Here is an 18,937-nt window from a genome sequence, read left to right as displayed (position 1 = left end):
AGAGGCAGGTAAGGTGGTCTGGTATTCCCATCTCTTGAAGAATTTTCCAAAGTTTGCTTTGATCCACACAGTTAAAGACTTTGGTGTAGTAAATAAAGCAGAAGTGATGCTTTTCTGGGACTCTCTTGCTTTTTATGATCCAATGTTTATTGACAATTTGATCTCTGGTTCCTCTGCCTTTTCTAAATACAGCTTGAACATCTGGAAGTTCACGTTCACATACTGTTGACGTCTAGCTTGGAGAATTTTGAGCATTACTTTACTAGCATTGAGATGAATGCGATTGTGAGGTAGTTTGACCCCTCTTTGGCATTGCTTTTCTTTGGGATTGGAATGAAAACTGACCTCTTCCAGTCCTGTGGCCACTGCTGAGTTTTCCAAATTTGCTGACATAATGATTGCAGCACTTTGACAGCATCATCTTTTAGGATTTGAAATAGCTCAACTGGAATTCCATCACCTCCTCTAGCTTTGTTCGTAGTGACGCTTCCTAAAGCCCACATGACTTCAAATTCCAAGAAGTCTGACTCTAGGTGATCTGGAGATATTTTTTTGTAGAGTTCTGTGTATTCTTTTTTTTTTTTTTTATATATTTCTTTTATTCATTTATTTACTAATAAAGAAATAACTGTCTTAAGAAAAGTTAGTGATAAGCTGCTTTGCAACCTAATTCTTTTTTTTTAATTTTTTAATTTAAAATTTTTAAATTTTAATTTTAAATTTAAATAAAAATTTTAAATTTTTAAATTGATGGATAATTGCTTTACAGAATTCTGTGGTTTTCTGTTACACATCAGCAAGAATCAGCCATAAGTACACCCATGTCCCCTCCCTCCCACACCTCCCTCCCATCTCCCTCCCCACCTCACCCTTCAGCCTGTCCCAGAGCCCCTGTCTGAGTTCCCTGAGTCATACAGAAAAGTCCCATTGACTATCTGTTTTACACAAGGTACTGTAAATTTCCATGTTACTCTCTCCATAAATCTCACCTTCTCCCTCCTCTCCTCCCACCTTGTCCATAGATCTGTTCTCTATGTCTGTTTCTCCATTGCTGCTGTGAAAACAAATTAACCAATGCCATCTCTTCAGGTTCCATATATCTGTTTCAGTATACAATATTTATATTTCTCTTTCTGATTTACTTCACTCTGTATAATGGGCTCTAGGTTCATCGACCTCATTAGAACAGATTCAAATATGTTCTTTTTTTATGGCTGAATAGTATTCTGTTGTATATATGTACACCAGCGTCTTTATCCATTCATCTGTTGATGGACATCTAGGTTGCTTCCATGTTCTAGCCATTGTAAATAGTGCTAAAGTGAACACTGGGGTACATGTATCTTTTTCAGTTTTGATTTCCTCAGGGTATATGCCTAGGAGTGGGATTGCTTGGTCACATAGCGGTTTTATTCCTAGCTTTTTAAGAAGTCTCCATACCATCTTCCATAGTGGCTGAATCAGTTTACATTCCCACCTGCAATGCAAGAGTGTTCTCTTTTCTCCACACCCTCTCCAGCATTTATTGTTTGTAGACTTTTTGATGATGGCCATTCTGACTGGTGTGAGGTGGTATCTCATTGTAGTTTTGATCTGCATTTCTCTGATAATGAGGGATGTTGTGTATCTTTTAATGTGATTGTTAGTCATCTGTATGTCTTCTTTGGAGAAATGTCTCTTCAGGTCCCTTTCCCACTTCTTGATTGGGTTGTTTGATTTTCTGGTATTAAGTTGTATAAGTTGCTTGTATTTTTTTAAATTAATTCTTTATCAGTTGTTTCCCTTGCTATTATTTTCTCCCATTGTAATGGTTGTCTTTTCATCTTGTTTATAGTTTCCTTTGCTATGCAAAAACTTTTAAGCTTAATTTGATTTAATTCTATTTATTTATTTTTGTTTGTTTTTATTTCTATTACTCTAGGAGGTGGGTCATAGAAGATCTTGCTTTGATTTATGTCATTGAATGTTTTCCCTGTGTTCTCCTCTAAGAGTTTAATAATTTCCTGTCTTACATTTAGATATTTAATCCATTTTGAGTTTATCTTTGTGTATGACATTAGGTAGTGATCTAATTTCATTCTTCTGCACATAGCTGTGAGTTTTCCCAGAACCACTTATTGAAGAGGTTGTATTTGCCTCTTTGTCCCATTGTATATTCTTGCCTCCTTCGTCAAAAAATAAGGTACCCATAGGTGCATGGGTTTATCTCTGGGTTCTCTATCTTTTTTCATTGGACTATATTTCTGTTTTTGTGTCAGTACTATACTGTCTTGATGACTGTAGCTTTGTAGTATAGTCTGAAGTCAGGAAGGCTGATTCCTCCAACTCCATTCTTCTTTCTCAAGATTTCTTTGGTTATTTGGTCTCTTTTGTGTTTCCATATGAATTGTGAAATTTTTTGGTTCTAATTCTGTGAAAAAAGCCATAGGTAATTTGATAGGGATAGCACTGAATCTGTAAATTGCCTTTGGTAGTATAGTCATTTTCACAATATTGATTCTTCTTACCCAGGAACACGGAATATCTCTTCATCAGTTTATGTCATCTTTGATTTCTTTCATGAATGTCTTATAGTTTTCTCTATACAGGTCTTTTGTTTCCTTAGGTAGGTTTATTCCTAGATATTTTATTCTTTTGGTTGCAATGGTGAATGGTATTGATTCCTTACTTTCTTTTTCGGATTTTCATTGTTAGTATATAGGAATGCAAGTGATTTCTGTGTATTGACCTTGTATCCCATGACTTTGCTGAATTTGCTGATTGGCTCTAGTAATTTTCTAATAGTTTCGTTTGCATTTTCTATGTATATCATCATGGCATCTGGAAACAGTGAGCATTTTACTTCTTATTTTCTGATCTGGATTACTTTTATTTCTTTTTCTTCTCTAATTGTCATAGCTACGATTTTCAAAACTATGTTGAATAATAGTGATGAGAGTAGACACCCTTGTCTTGCTCCTGATCTTACAGGGAAAGCTTTTAGTTTTTCACCACTGAGAATAATGTTTGCTGTGGGCTTTTCATATATTGCCTTTACTATGTTAAGGTAGGTTCCTTCTATACCCATTTATTGAAGCAAATTTTTATCATAAATGGATGCTAGATTTTGCCAAAGGCTTTTTCTGCATCTATTGAGATGATCATATGGTTTTTATCTTTCAATTTGTTGATATGATATGTCACACTGATTTATTTGCATAAATTGAAGAATCCTTGCATCCCTGGAATAAACCCAACTTGATCATGGTGTATGAGCTTTTCAATGTGATGTTGAATTCTGTTTGCTAGAATTTTGTTGAGGATATCTGCATCTACATTCATCAGTGATATTGGCCTGCGATTTTCTTTTTTTTCATGTTGTCTTTTCCTGGTTTTGGTATCAGGGTGATTGTGGCCTCGTAGAATCAGTTTGGAAGTGTTCCTTCCTCTGTAATTTTTTGGAAAAGTTTCAGAAAAATAGGCATTAGCTCTTCTCTAAATGTTTGATAAAATTCCCCTGTGAAGCCACCTGACCCCGGGCTTTTGTTTTTTGGGAGATTTTTGATCACAGCTTCAATTTCAGTGCTTGTAATTGGGTTGTTCATAATTTCTATTTCTTCCTGGCTCAGTTTTGGGAGGCTAATCTTTTCTAAGTATCTGTCCATTTCCTATAGGATGTCCATTTTATTAGCATATAGTTGCTTATAATATTCTCTTATGATCCTTTGTATTTCTGTGTTATCTGTTGTAACCTCTCTTTTTAAATTTCTAATTTTATTGATTTGATTTTCCCTTTTTTTCTTGATGAATCTGGCTAGTGGTTTGTCAGTTTTGTTTATCTTCTCAAAGAACCAAATTTTAGCTTATTAATCTTTGCTCTTGCTTCCTTCATTTATTTTTCATTTATTTCTGCTCTGATTTTTATGATCTCCTTCCTTCTGTTGACTCTGAGGGTTTTTTGTTCCTTTCCCAGCTGTTTTAGATGTAGAGTTGGGTTGTCTATTTGATGCTTTTCTTGCTTCTTCAGATATGATTGTATCACTATAAACCTCCCTCTTATAATTGTTTTAGGTGAGTCCCATAGGTTTGGGGTCATTGTGCTTTCATTATCATTTGTTTCTAAGAATCTTTTGATTTCTTTTCTTATTTCTTCAGTAACCTTTTTGTTATTTAGTAATGTATTGCCTAATATCCATGAGTTTGTGTTTTTTGCTGTTTTTTTTTTTTTTCCCCCCTGTAGTTGGTGGTATCTAGTCTCATAGCATTGTGGTCAGAGAAGATACTTGATAAAATTTCAATTTTCTTAAATTTACTGAGGTTTGATTTGTGGCCCAAGATGTGGTCTATCCTGGAGAATGTTCCATGTGCACTTGAGAAGAAAGTGTATTCTTCTGCATTTGGATGGGAAGTCCTGAAAATATCAGTTAGGTACATTTGGTCTAATGTTTTATTTAAGGTTTGTGTTTCCTGATTGATTCTGTTTTGCTGATCTGTTCATTGGTGAAAGTGGGGTGTTAAAGTCCCCTACTAGGATTGTGTTGCTGTCAATTTCTCCTCTTATGCCTGTTAGCATTTTCCTTATGTATTGAAGTGCTCCTATGTTGGGTGTATAGACATTTATGCCTTCTTCTTGGATTGATCTTTTGATCATCATGTAGTGTCCTTCTTTGTCTCTTATGGTATTCTTTAAAGTCTATTCTGTGTGAAATAAGGATTGCCACTCCACCTTTCTTTTGGTTTCCATTCTCATGGAATGTCTTTTTCCACCCTTTTACTTTCAATCTGTATGTGTCTCTAGATCTGAAGTGGGTCTCCTGTAGGCAGCATATATATGGGTCTTGTTTTTGTATCCATTCAGTCAGTAACTTTTGGTTGACGCATTTAATCCACTTACATTTAAGGCAATTATTGATATATATGTTCCTATTGGTATTTTCTTGATTGTTTTGGGTTTGTTTTTGTAGGTCTTTCCTTTCTCTTGTGTTTAGTTGGCTATGGATGTCCCTTTAGTGTTTGTTGCAAAGCTTGCTTTGTGGTGCTGAATTCTCTTAACTTCTGCTTGTCCCTAAAGCCTTTGATTTCTCTGTCAATTTTGAATGAGATCTTTGCCAGATATAGTAATCATGGCTGTAGATTTTTCTCTTTCAGTACTTTAAATATATCCTGTCATTCCCTTCTGGCCTGTAGATTTTCTGCTGAAAGATCCACTGTTAATCATATGGGTTACCCCTTGTATGTTACTTGTTGCTTTTCCATTGCTGCTTTTAATATTCTTTCTCTGTACTTGATCTCTGTTAGCATGACTAATATGTGTCTTGATGTGTTTCTCCTTGTGTTTAACCTGTAGGGGACTCTCTGTGCTTCTTGGACTTGATTGACTATTTCCTTTCCCGTACTGGGGAAGTTTTCAACTATAATTTCTTCAAAAATTTTCTCAGTGCCTTTCTTTTTTTCTTCTTCCTCTGGGACCCCTATAGCTCAAACGTTCATATGTTTAATACTGTCCCAAAGGTCTCTGAGGCTTTCCTCAATTCTTTTCATTCCTTTCCCTTTATCCTTCTCTCAGCAGTTATTTCCACCAGTCTATCCTCCAGCTCTGCCTCAGTTATTCTGCTATTGATTCCTTCTAGAGTATTTTTAATGTCAGTGATTGAGTTTTTCATCTGTTTGCTTATGCTTTATTTCTTCTATGTCCTTAGTGATTGTATGAACTGTGTTAAATGCTTCTTGCATTTTCTCCATTCTATTTTCAAGTCTTCAGAGCATCTTTACCATCCTTATTCTGAATTCTCTCTCAGGAAGATTACCTATTTCCTCTTTGTTTATTTGGTCTTGTGAGTTTCCACCTTTCTCTTTCATGTGTGCTGTATTTCTCTGTTTTTCATCTTTTTTCTTTTTTTCTAACTTGCTCCACTTGAGGTCTCCTTTTCCCAGGCTTTAGGGTTGTATTACTTCTTCCTTTTGATTTTTGCCCTTGGAGGGAAATGTTCGTTGGGTGGTTTGTGTCGATTTCTTGTTGGGGGTGACTTGTGTCTGTCTTCTAGTGGGAGGAGATCAAGTAGGTAATTACAGAAATACTGGGACATATCTACACACTCCACACATACAGTAATAACCAAAGTGTTCCAAAGAAAAGAACACAGGAGATTGACTTGGTGAGCAAGGGAAACCAGAGGTGATATCAAGCAATTGAAAGCCGACTTAGTTAATGCTCAGTCTGGAGATCTGAGCATGAGCAGGGGGCAATCTGGGGAATACAGCATAAAGAGCAAAACAATGTAACTTACTTGGTGAAACAAGAAGGAGTGAGGGGAATAGGGAAAATAAAAAAAGAAAGAGAAAAGAAAGACAGGAAGGGATGGAAAGGAGAAAGGAAAGGGTGGAGAAGAGGATTACAAAAATTAAAAAGAGAGAGAGAAAAGAAATAAATAGAAAAAACAAAGTTGAATAGACATATGTGGAAATGATTTATATATATTCAGGAATAGCTACAGACAGTAAAGAACAGTAGGAAAAGCAGTTGAATAAAAAAAAAAAATCCAAAAAACTCATCAAAAAAAGAGAGAGAGAGAGAGACAAAAAAAACTTAAAATGAATTATTTTCTTTCTTTTTTTTTTTCCTGAGAAGAAATACAAAGAAGAAAATTCCATAGCACTACAAAAGGCTAATATGGAGGTGGAAATATGTAGGGGGAATAAACTATGTGATTAATAAGAAAAAAGAAAAACAAAATCTTAAAATGATTTTTTTTTTTAACAAGGAAAACTCCACAGTATCGCAAAAAGCTAATGTGATGGTGGAAATATGTTGGGCAATAAGCAGTGTTTTTTATCAGAAGAAAGAATCTTAAAATGATTTTTTTTTAATTTTTGTAACAAGAAAAACAAAGTGGAAAAGTCCTCAACACCACTAAAGTCTAGTGTGAAGGTGGAGATATGTTGGGTGAATAAACAGTGTGATTTGTAAGAGAAGAGAAATAGGAAAATAATTTTTAAAAGATTCTCAAGGTTGTAGTTCTTGGTTGTGGAGTCTGCCCCTGTGGATGGGGTTGGGTTGTTGTCTTATCACGTATTCCTGGTTGGCAGAGCTTTTGCCTGTGTTCTGGCTGATGGAGCTGGATCTCCTCTCTCTTAAGGACAGTACAGTGTCCAGCAGTAGGTTTTGGACTGTCTGTGGGTTCAGTGTGCCTTTGGGCACTCTTTCTAGCTTTCAGGGTGTCAGTCACATCTATTTCCACAACTGCTTCCAAGTGTCTCTCAGCATAACTGCAGCGCCACCAGCCCCCTACTTGTCCCTGGGATCACTGCCGGAGCTTCTGTTCCCCTGTCCCGCCCTGCGCTGCTGGCCGAAACTTGCTAGGTAGGTGCTTGTGTGGCTCCTTCTGCGTCATGGTGACTTGTGTGGGCTCTCCTCACCCCCCTAAGCTCACCTTCTGTGTTGTGGGGCCTGTGTGCCCTTGACTCAGTTCCCGAGGTCCACCCTCTGTGTCGTAGGCTTGGGTGCACTCCTCTCAGCTTCCTGGGCACGCACTCCATGTTGTGGGGTTGGTACGCACTTGTTTCAGCGTCCCAGGCTGGCCCCTGCATCGCAGGGCTAGTGTGAATTTGTCTGGGCTCACCGTGCCCACCCTCTGCATTTGTGGGGTTTACGTGCATTTGTTGCGCCTCACTGCCTACAGTCTTTGCTGCGGAGGTTATTCTTCTTTTGGCTGTGCTGGAAGGGTTGTGTGCGCTGCCCAGATTTGTAAGCCTCCCCTCAGTCAGCACCCCAGTCCTGCCCTTTGTGCTGGCTGTGTTCGTCTGGCGGGTCACACTTGGCTACCTGGGCCCGCCCTCTGAGCTGCATGCCATCTAGGCTTCTTCTGTGTATTCTTACCACCTTTTATTAAAATCTTCTGCTTCTGTTAGGTTCATAACATTTCTGTCCTTTATCGTGCCCATCTTTGCATGAAATGTTCTGTTGGTATTTCCAATTGTCTTGAAGAGATCTCTAGTCTTTCCCATTATTTTATTTTCCTCTATTTCTTTGCATTGATCACAGAAGACTGCTATCCAGCAAACTTGTCCTATCCTGTCTTTTTTTTTTTTAACTTCAATAGCTATGTATTTTCCAGTAGTCATGTACGCTGGTATATGAGAGTTGGATAATTAAGGATGAGTGCTGAAGAATTGATACTTTCAAATTTCAGTACTGAAGAAGACTCTTAAGAGTCCTTTGGACTTCAAGGAGATCAATCCAGTCAATCCAAAACGAAATCAATCCTGAATATTTATTTGAAGGACTGTTGCTGAAGCTGAAGCTCCAGTACTTTGACCACCTGCGGTGAAGAACTGACAAAAATTCTGTTGCAGGGAAAGACTGAGGACAGAAGGAGAAGGGAGCAATAGAGAATGAAATGGTTGGATGACATCACTGACTCAATGGATATGAATTTGAGCAGAGTCTGGGAGATAGTGGAGGATAGATGTGTGCTACTGTTCATGGGGTTGAAGAATCCAACATGACTTAGCGACTGAACAACAACATCCCATCTCTGAGTCAATCAGAGAGGGCAAACTTGTCCTTATCATGTCTTTTTTGACTCAGGCCTTCAATAGATTGGATGAGGTCCATCCACACTGAAGAGGACAATGTATTTACTTAGTCTACAGATTCAAATATTAATCTCATCCAGAAACACTCTCATAGACAGATACTGGATAATGTGTAATTAAATACCTGAAATTTCCAGTCAAACTGACATATAAAATTAACCATCACAACATGGGCCTAAATAAAGCTTCATATCAGGTAAAAAGTACCAAATATCATGTTAGTTATAAAACTTTGATAGATCAAAGTCAAGAGAAACAATATATTACATTTAGAAATTGGGAGCATAGCAAAAGTCATTATTCTTGGAAGGTTGCCATGGTCAGACCCTGTGATAGGCAGAGATGGGTCTAAGTATTTTCTTTCTCCTCTGTTCCATGTCTAGCACATCTCCACAACTGTAAACTCTACTCGGAAACAGAAGCTCCCAGCCCATCACCAGGCACTCAGGTGAGACCCACAAAAACAGCAAATGAAATGACTGTTTTCATCCATCTCTCCATGAGCTCCCACTTCACTGACCAGATTGGCTTCTTGGGTATTCCTGTAAACTGACTTGTTCACTCATGTGTTCAGGTAGAAAAGCAGGTGTTCCCCCCTGGCCCCTTTCAGATTTTAACTTTCCCAGCATCTTCTGAGTATCTGTTATCTAATTTCTTTAATATGTCTCTCATTGCCAATAGTCGTGGTGTACATTCTGGACACTAAAGATAAAGCAATAGTATTCATAGAGCACACACTGTCTTCTAACTCACATGTTCACTGTATATTAACTTCACCCTCCTGGACAGGCATTATCATTATGGTTACATGTATAAAAAACTGAGACGAAAAAAGGTTACAACTTTTCCCCAAGCACAGATCACAGGTTATAGGACTAGAATCAGGACTCTGCTCTTTTTTTTTTTTTCCTTAGGTTTTTTTTTTTTTTTTTTTATCTGCTGTAACAATTTTCTGTGTGAACATTTGGAGTGGCAAACGGCACCTTAACCTAAAAACCAGATATTTTAACAGTGTGAGGTGGATGCGTCCCTGACAAAAACCACATCTAATACAGTGTAAAAGTTGGCAGATCTGCTAGAGAAATAGAGCTATCTCAATATGCATGAAGCACACCATCTCAGTGAAACAGCAATTTCTGCCCTATAGTTATTTTGCTGAATGTACCCAAAGCATAGAGTACAAACTATATTTCCTAAAATGCTTGCTGCTTCTAACATTTTGGTGGGCGGCAGGTTCTTAGCGGTGTGCTGTATTCTGCTTTGTGCTGTACACTGACAGATCTAATCCTCACCAGAGCAGTGCTTCCCATCAGAGATATTTAAAAAGTGTTTTTACTATGAGGATACTTGAGTCTTAAGTTACTGACCTTTGTTCTGATACAGAATCAAAACTGTTTCCATACTATTGTCTCCTTGACTCATCTCAATTATAACCAAACAAAATAAATCTTTAAGACAGAACTGCACTTAGGATAGCTGATTTACTATAGTTTGAAACTAACAAAAGTCTTTTTCTTTCTTCCTAGTGCATTTCAGATGTGATAATAACAAAATAAATCTCCTAGAAGCAAACAAATCTCTTTGGAAGCCAGAGAAAGCTCTTAAAAGAGTCATTTTGAGGTTCCCAATTTCCTCTCTTCCACATTTGGATGTTCAGATATGTTTTGGAGAGCAAGGCACTTAAAAGACTAGATGTCAGACACCTTGTCTCCTTTTTGGGACACTTTGTAAAAAACAAACCATTTAAATGTGCTGCCTAATAGCTCATTTTATTTTTATCTATCTCTTTCATTTCTTCCAAGGTGTCAAATGTGTTCTAATGGACTCAGACTAACATTTATATATAATGAAAGCAAATGATTTTGAAAAAGAGCATAATAGTGTTTATACCGTACAACTTCAGAGGGAAACAGACAAATGTTTTTCTTTCCACACTGCTCTCATTTTTTCTAAATTTGTGCTTTACCAATGATCGCCACCACTCTTTGATATTACTGCTGTCCTGCAGAAAACTTAAGCTTATTATCATGGCAACCAAACTCCTCATTCCCCACCCTTCTCCAGGGGTTCTTTTCAAATGCTTCCTCTTCCTTGCTAACAAAGGGCAGAGCTCCCCTGGTCTCTTTGTTACTTCCTGTATATCCCCAGGAAGCAGGGAACAAACGCTGTCCTGAACCGCCCACAGGCGCAGACCAAAAGCTCCCAGCAGAATCTACTGTCCTCCCTAGCCAAAGGGTCAGAAAAAGGGTGGCTTAATAACAGAAAACTGCTGGCAATACTGACCCCGATCCAGCCAAAGAGAAAAACTGCATCCCTCCTCCACCCCCACCCTCCACTCTGTGACTTCAGTGGGGAACATTGGCAGCTGATTTTCATACTCTGTGCCCCCTGCCCAGCCCTGGAAGCAGGAGGTGGGTAGTGTCAATTAGCAGGGAGCTGGTTTTCCATCCCTCAGACACCAGAGGCAGATGGCTGGCAGCACACTGATTTCACCCCAAGATAGTTTTAGTAGGCTCACAAGCTGAGCTTTCGCCACTAGACTTAATGAGGCAGGGCAAAGAGGGGCTAGTCACCACTCCGCTCCACCCACACGCACACACTCATCACCAGATTGAGGAACCAAGCCGAACAGAGTCAAGGGCAGGGCTGGTTGGCACTCTCAGCCTCTCCCTTCCCTACCCCTGTGTCCACTGGACCTTGCTGAAAATTAAGACAGACAGAAGTGGTACAATATTTCAGGTACTGAAAGAAATGAAAGATCCACCACAAATTCAATATCCAGTGAAACGCATCAAGAATGAACAAGAAGTACAAACTCAGATGAAAGGAAACAGAATTTGTTGCTAGCAAAACTATTCTTCAAGATAAGCTAAAGGACTTCAAATAGGCTTGTCACTTCAGAAAAGGAAAGAACAAATTGGGGTAAGAAATGAAAGAACAAACTGTCCTTCATCTTATGTGTACCATATCATATTTTATGTCCTAGGCTAAAATGATATTACCATTTGATATTTTGATCAACATATGCAGAGGAAATGCTTAAGAAAATTATATTGAAAAAGGAGGGAGAGTAAAGGTGGTTTCATGGAAATAAATGTAGATCTAATCACGTGAGTCTCCTACATCATGCTTTCTGTGGCTGAAATCACACTTATGATAAAAATGAAATTCTTCATAAACCTGAGGGGACTCATACACTCTGGTGACATTATACCTTTTGTCCTCACTTTAAACCACTCCCATTCTCCCTTTGGACTCCTCCCAGTCTGACTTTCTCTTCCTTTCCCATCCAGGACTTTACCTCATGGGTTCTGACTTCTGAGACGTTTTTCATCTAGTTTACTACTATTTAGCCTTTAAGATGCAAGTTAAAAGTCACCTCTACAGAGAGGACTTCTCTGACTCCAGTTCAACCTAAATTAGATACTTGTTTATACTCTTCCATTACATCGTTCCAATTCCTTCATAGCATGCAGTGATGGTTGTCATTTGAGATCAGAAAAGTATTTATGTCTCTCCTCACTCAATTCTTTGCTCCATAGGAGCAGAAACCATGCTGTTTTTTTTTCAACCATTATTATCATCATTGAAGTGCAGCTGATTTACAATGTTGTGTTAGTTCCACATGTATGGCAAATCATAGGTGAATATATATTCTTTTTCAGATTATTTTCCTTTACATATTATTACAAGATAGTGAATGTAATTTCCTATGCTGTACGTAGGTCCACATTGTTTATCTACTTTTACATATAGTAGTGTGCATCTGTTAATCCCAGACTCCTAACTTATCCCTCCACATCTTCCCCAACTCCCCAGCCCCCGCCTTTCCCCTTTGGTAACCATACATTTCTTTTATTGTGAGTCTGTGAGTCTGTTTAAGTTTTGTAAATAAGTTCATTTATATCCCCCCTTTTCACATATAGGTCATATCATATGATATTTGTTTCTCTAGGCTATACACTTTTCACCACTGTCCTCCCACTGCCAGCACAGGACAGAGTCTGGCCTTAAAGGGGAACTCAGTAAAGATTTGTTCAACTGATGAATGAAGTAAAGGTGACTGTTCTCATGGACGTGTTTTAAATACATTTAACATTATAGGCACAATGGCTGATGTTTACGCATTTAATAAAAGCCAATGAGATGTTTTAAGCCTGGATGAAGCATTATTAGTTAAAAATATGTAATAAAATACATATTGTAACATTTTAAAAAATGACTGGCTTGACCTACTCTAAAACACCAAGATCATGAATGTCAAAGGTTTGACATTCTGAGGTACTATTTCAGAATAAAGTAAACTTTAGTTTCATGATGACTAATAGAAATGACTTATTCTGGATTGAACCATGGACCAGACATTTAAAAAAGGTATTAAAAGACAATCAACAGCATTTGAATATAAGCTAAGAATTTGTCAATATTTGATTTTTTAATAGTATGATGTCAAATTAATCTCAAATTATTTAGAAGAAACAGTAAAATAAATTATTTCTGTATGAATGGGTAAAAAAATAATGTATGAATAAGAGAGTGAGCAAGTGATAAGGCTACAGAAAACCAATATCTGATACATGGAAATTATATATTTACATACAGTCCTTGAAAAATTTTCTTGAAGTTATAGTTTCACTAGCAAAAAGATAAATTAATACTAGAAACTCTAAGATAATCAGAAAATAAATACATAAAAATAAGCATTTGAATTGACACTATGATCAGTGAACCCATTAATAGAATATGAATCAAGTTAGGTTTCATTACATGTTCACAGATATGCAGTTTTTTTTTTTTTTTTAATCCATGGCATTAGATATACCAACAATGCAAGAAGACATTTAAAAAATCTGGCTGACAAGATCCTACCCCAAGGTTTAGACTCAATATGACTGCCTGAATGTTAGGCTTAATCAAAACAATGAAAAAAAGAGAAAAATAAAACCAACAAAACATAGTATCTAAGAACTGTGAAATAATAATTTTAAAAAAGGGTTTAGTATCTTTATAATTTGGAATGCCAAAAGGGGGAGATAGAGCAAACACAACAAAGAAATATTGGATGGAATATCAGCTAAATTTTTTTCCACACTTAATGACAGACTTCCATAGATTTAAGAAACCTGAAAAATATCAAACAGGATAATATCAAACACACACACACATAGTCATGGCATACTGAAAATACTTTAAAGGAAAGAAAAAGGCTTCACTACAGCCAAATACATACTTTTTTTTTTTTTTTGGTAAAGGGGACAAAATGAGTAATGAAAACAGGCTTCTTATCAGAAATTATAAAAGCCAGAACAGAATGGAATAATGTGAAACCAGTATTCTATCATCAATGTGAATATATTTCAAAACTGAAGGGGAAATAAAAACCCTTTAAGTAATCAAACATTAAGAGAATTCTGTGGTGACAGATCTATAGCTCAATAAATGTTAGAGAAAATCTTCCAGCTAAAGGAATATATTATTAGCTAAAAACATGGATTTCTTCTTCCTACAAACACAGAAAATAAAATGCTGAAAATAAAATCAAAGTAAATGTCAAAATCACTTTTCTATTATCTTTAATGAAACTAAATGTTAACTATCTAAAAAGGAGGTAGTCAGACATGACTGAGCCAGGTAACATTTAACAGAAATATATTGTGTTTTTAACATATATAAAAATTAAATATATAACAAAGAAATGAAGGAGGTAAATTGCAGTGGATCTCTGTAATCTCCTTATCCAAAAGAAAAGCACAAGAACTAAAAATTGAGTTTGATAAGGTTGTAGGTAAAACTCAACATGTAAAATTAATTTTATATCTATGTACTAGCAATGAAAATTTGGATATTAAACTTTTTAAAAATAACATTTACAATAATGTCAAATAAAGGATTTGTAGGTATAAAGGTTTGATATTGATTCTGTTACCTTAAAATCTCCCAAATACATGTAGAATCATACTTGCCTCACCTGGGAATATAGATACAGATATAAATATAGATACATGTATATTTATCTATAGCTATATCTGTCATATATAAGCCAAAGTATATTTACTTTTAACATAAGGAGGGATGTCTTTTTTTCTCAATTTTTTCTTAAGGGTATATAAAATTAAATTTCAATTGCTGAAAATAAGTAATAGCATATTAGGTAATGAGGAATTTAAATGTATCAAGTGTTTCAGAAAAGCCTTAATAATCTGAAGTTTCACATTTTCATTTATATAACATGTGAGTTCTAAGACTTTTGAAGTTCACTTATTTCACATCCTGAACTCTAAAAGCAGCATGTGCATCTTTCTGAAGTATCAAATGTATAATCCTGGAATGGTATTTGAAGTACAAAATGCATTTAATGAACAAAAATGATTCAAGAAGAGCATATTGCACTTACAACACTTATACTCTATACTACCGGCATCTAAAGAGAGGTGGGTGTGATGCTGTGAAGAAAAGCAATTCCAGTCTCAGTAGGTTATCACAGTGTATTTTCAGAAGTTTCTAATTGAAGGCATGCTTCATTTGCCTTGGCTATAAAAAAACGTACATTTGCTCATGATTATGTCTGCAAATGCCCTCATAAAATGTACTCTAGCAAACACGCCCGCACACTTGCATATGTGCACACACAGGCACATAGACACAAATATCTTATGGTTTGCTAAGAAATTTTCTCATGTATACTACTTCTTATTCCTTGTGTAGTTTTCCTGAGATCCTTAAGAAAATGGAAAAGTTAAAGTTAATATAAATTAAGTGTTTTAAAACATATTAAATACCCTTGCATTCAGATTTATTAAATTTAATTTTAAAATAAGAGAATGTCAGAAAGAATTTCCTAATCTATGTGTCCCATACTTTTTTTTCCCAAACAATTCAGTTTTTCTAAATGTTTTGCTTTGTTTATATTTCCTTGAAAACATTCATACACACACATATACACACAAAGGAACAGATAATGTATATCCAGTATGTTCCATGTTTCACTTCATCTTGTCACTGTCTAGTTCCTTGTTCAGTTCTTATTGAGAAACAAGGGGTGCTTCCTTATATGCTCATATGTTTTCAAGATAGTTGTGCAGAATTAGAATGATCATCATAGAAAACTAAAGGACTGAACTGGGAATTGAATATTACTAGTGAATCTAAGAATAGTGTTCATCCAGCCAGTTGCTGGCATTGTGAGGTTTTGCTCAGCTTTCCTGCTTCTGTCTAGATGGTGGAGATTAGAGTTCACTGGACACTGAAGTAATCACCCTGCAACTCACTCTCATTTATAGGATGGATTATTTACAATTTCTGAGACTTTCTCCCTCACAAATTCTACAGCTTCAGAGATGTACAATCCAATAAAGTAGCTACTAGTAATATGTGGCTACTTACAATAAAATAAAGCTAAAAGATTCAGCTTCTTAGTCTTTTTCTAGCCACAATTCAGCATGTTAATATTCAGCGGTGGCGAGTGGACTCCATATATACTGAACAACATGAGAACAGAATATTCCTATTTCCAGGGCAAGTACTATATGGCAGTGCTACTATAGTTTTAAGGGTCAGCAAGATTTGCCAGTGATAATATTTTAAAGTTGTTGTTGTTTATTTTTTAATTCAGAAGGAAGGCAGTACCTATTGATAAATAATAATATAAAATAACAATTATGACAAGATATTTGAAAAGAAAGTATTGAACTTAAGGCCAGACAGTTAAGAAAAACACTCTACAGACTGCTCAAAGCAGTAGGAAATGGCAGAAATCGTGATAGAGATAGAAAAAAGAACATAGGAGAAACTATGAAATAACCACTTCTTTTTGTCATAGAAAGCAAAAGAACAAAATTAGTTTTCAAAAGGATTGGGCAATCTAAAAAAATAAGCAAACAACAAAATTAGAAACCCTAACAGTTATCGAAGACTAAAGATTAAGAAGAGATGACCAGATTTGTAGATTAGTAACTGTAATTTATTTGTGGGTTCATTAGTGCTACTTTTCTTAATCTACAAGAGTTGGAGATAAGAAGAACCTGGAGAGAATTTATATAAAGTATGAATTTTAATAATAAAATATTTTTATTTTGGGGGCCACATTTTGTAATATGAAATGACATGATGTGATAAACATAATGGAGCATCTTTCACATAATATACTCAATGGGAGATTAAAATACTATGCCTAAGGAGAGGTGAAGTGTCATCTCTGTGTATCTATATCTACAACATACTATGCACACACATTTGATATGAAAGTGAGAAAATCAGATGTCTTGGAGCCCCTAATGTACCTCTTGGAGCCCCTAATGCCCCTCTTAGAGCCCCTAATGCACCTCTAGGATAAGATGTTCACTGCCAATATCCTTCAAGTATGTTTGTGAAAGCACAACTCTCAAAAGGAAGCTGACCATCAGTCCAAGGAATATATAATACAAAATAGTGAAAATGTCAGATTAGATATTGCTTAGAAATAATGCTACTACATCAACTAAAAAGCAGACTCTCAGAAAGATTATCAACATTTATCATGGAAAAGAGTGGCCGTGTGCAGGCTACACATTCTTAGGAAGCTGGTCTTAGTAGAAATCAGTTGTTACCCTCAGGCAAGGCTGACTTTGAAATTGTAAAATTAGTTGTGTACAACCTGTCTGGGCAGGGCTATTTTTCCCCAACCTTTAGGGTGATTCTCTATGAACTGCAATTGCATTGGAGACATTTACCTTACTCTCTCCTCTTGTTGCAATAGTGTTGGTGGTGATTTTCTATTATTGCCCCCCGAGGAAGAGGAGGAGGAACATAATAGCTTCAGACCCATTATTCTAGCACTCATAAGGATAGTCTGTCCCAGGAGACCCTGTCTTTCTAGCCTCTGCCAGACCACACCAACATAACCGTATTGGGAATGCTTGGTGTTTCTTACTGGAGGATTGTGTAGATCTCAGCATATGTACTGTCATAGGAAGAAAGGTTGTAACTCTCTTTAGTTTAGGGGCTGCCTTATCTCACACAAAGCAAACATTACCAAACAATAACCACATAGTTAAAGAAGATAGGATCTCTGTGGAATCCAACTATCTCTCAAGATCTCTTTGCCTCATCTAGATCTTCAAGTCCTCTTTCCTTCCTCCCATAATCTTATGTTAATATTTTTCAACCCTCTGCATTTACCCCTACCCTCCGGAAATTATATTTCTCTCCAATGAGGGGCTTCCCTCACAGCTCAGATGGTAAAGAAACTGCCTGCAATGTGGGAGACCTGGGTTCGATCCCTGGGTTTGGAAGATATCCTGGAGGAGGGCATGGCACTCCAGTATCCTTGTCTGGAGAATCCCCACGGACAGAGGAGCTTGGTGGGCTACAGTCCACGGGGCTGCAAAGAGTCAGACACGACTGAGTGACCAAGCACACAGCAATGAAGGTACATAATCTGTCTCTTGGTTCTCTGAACATCATGGCCTGGAACAGGACTTCAGCATTTAGTTAATGAGGTTTGCCTCCGCTTCAATTAGCAGACCTCATCAGGGTACTGTGGGCTCCAGTCCAATGAAAGTGCAAATGGGACATTCAACTTTAGTTCAATCTTCCTTCTGGAGATGGCCATGCCTGCTTTCTTTCTAGATCACACAAGAAGGAAACAACACATAGCTCTCTACGAAAAGCCTATGTTTTTCTTTGTCAAAACCGCTGACCCTTTTCACTAAATGTTAAGAAACACTGACCCATTCTTTAAGTTTTCTTTCTTAAAACTACAAATGGTCTCCTCTTTGGTATCCAAGGCAATGACAGTGCCATAGATTATTTAAAATATCCTCTTTCTCTGACAAGTGGGAGTAGAAACATTGATGATATGGTTTAGTCAAGTCTGAATATTGAGCCAACACTCATGGCACACTACTGCGCAGTCAATAAAAACAGCAAATGTATTAAATATTCAAATGCCAAATTTATCTTTTTCCTAAATTTCACCTTTATGTCATAAACTTTACAGTTACTTCTAATGGCACAAAATCTGACTTTCAGAACTTTTCTATACATTGTTTCCTTGACTACCCTGTGGCAAATTCAATTATGAATATATTAAATGAAATTGGAAATCACATTTATTGAATGCAAAACATTTCTTTATCTAAGGTATGCCTTTGCAAAAGCCTGCTCCTTAATTTTAATATCCATTATTGCTGCCTTCTTCACTGAAAGAACATAGAATTTTAGCTAAACACATGGCTGCTCCAACTAAAGACTACAATTCCTCAGCTTTTCTTTTCTGGCAACTGCTTGTAGTCAGGGGCGTAAGTTGTGGGAGTTGTGAGCAGAAGTTTCATGCACCAATGGTGAGAAATGCCCTTGCATAGAGGGCACATACTCTCCGTGGTCC

At 36.7% G+C, this 18,937-nt stretch overlaps 1 long non-coding RNA gene across 1 annotated transcript; it reads right to left on the bottom strand.

The window, feature by feature from the left end:
• Positions 1-406: 406 nt before the first annotated feature.
• On the bottom strand, positions 407-17,451 carry LOC122422837. The gene is made up of 3 exons (XR_006263976.1): positions 17,441-17,451; positions 9,938-9,941; positions 407-538 (listed from the first exon to the last, which is right to left on the bottom strand). It is a non-coding gene; the product is annotated as an uncharacterized LOC122422837 (long non-coding RNA).
• Between the last annotated feature and the right edge of the window lie 1,486 nt (positions 17,452-18,937).

Source organism: Cervus canadensis, chromosome 20 (assembly GCF_019320065.1).
Source record: "Cervus canadensis isolate Bull #8, Minnesota chromosome 20, ASM1932006v1, whole genome shotgun sequence".
NCBI lineage: Eukaryota > Metazoa > Chordata > Mammalia > Artiodactyla > Cervidae > Cervus > Cervus canadensis.
This window is presented reverse-complemented; position numbering and strand designations above follow the sequence as displayed.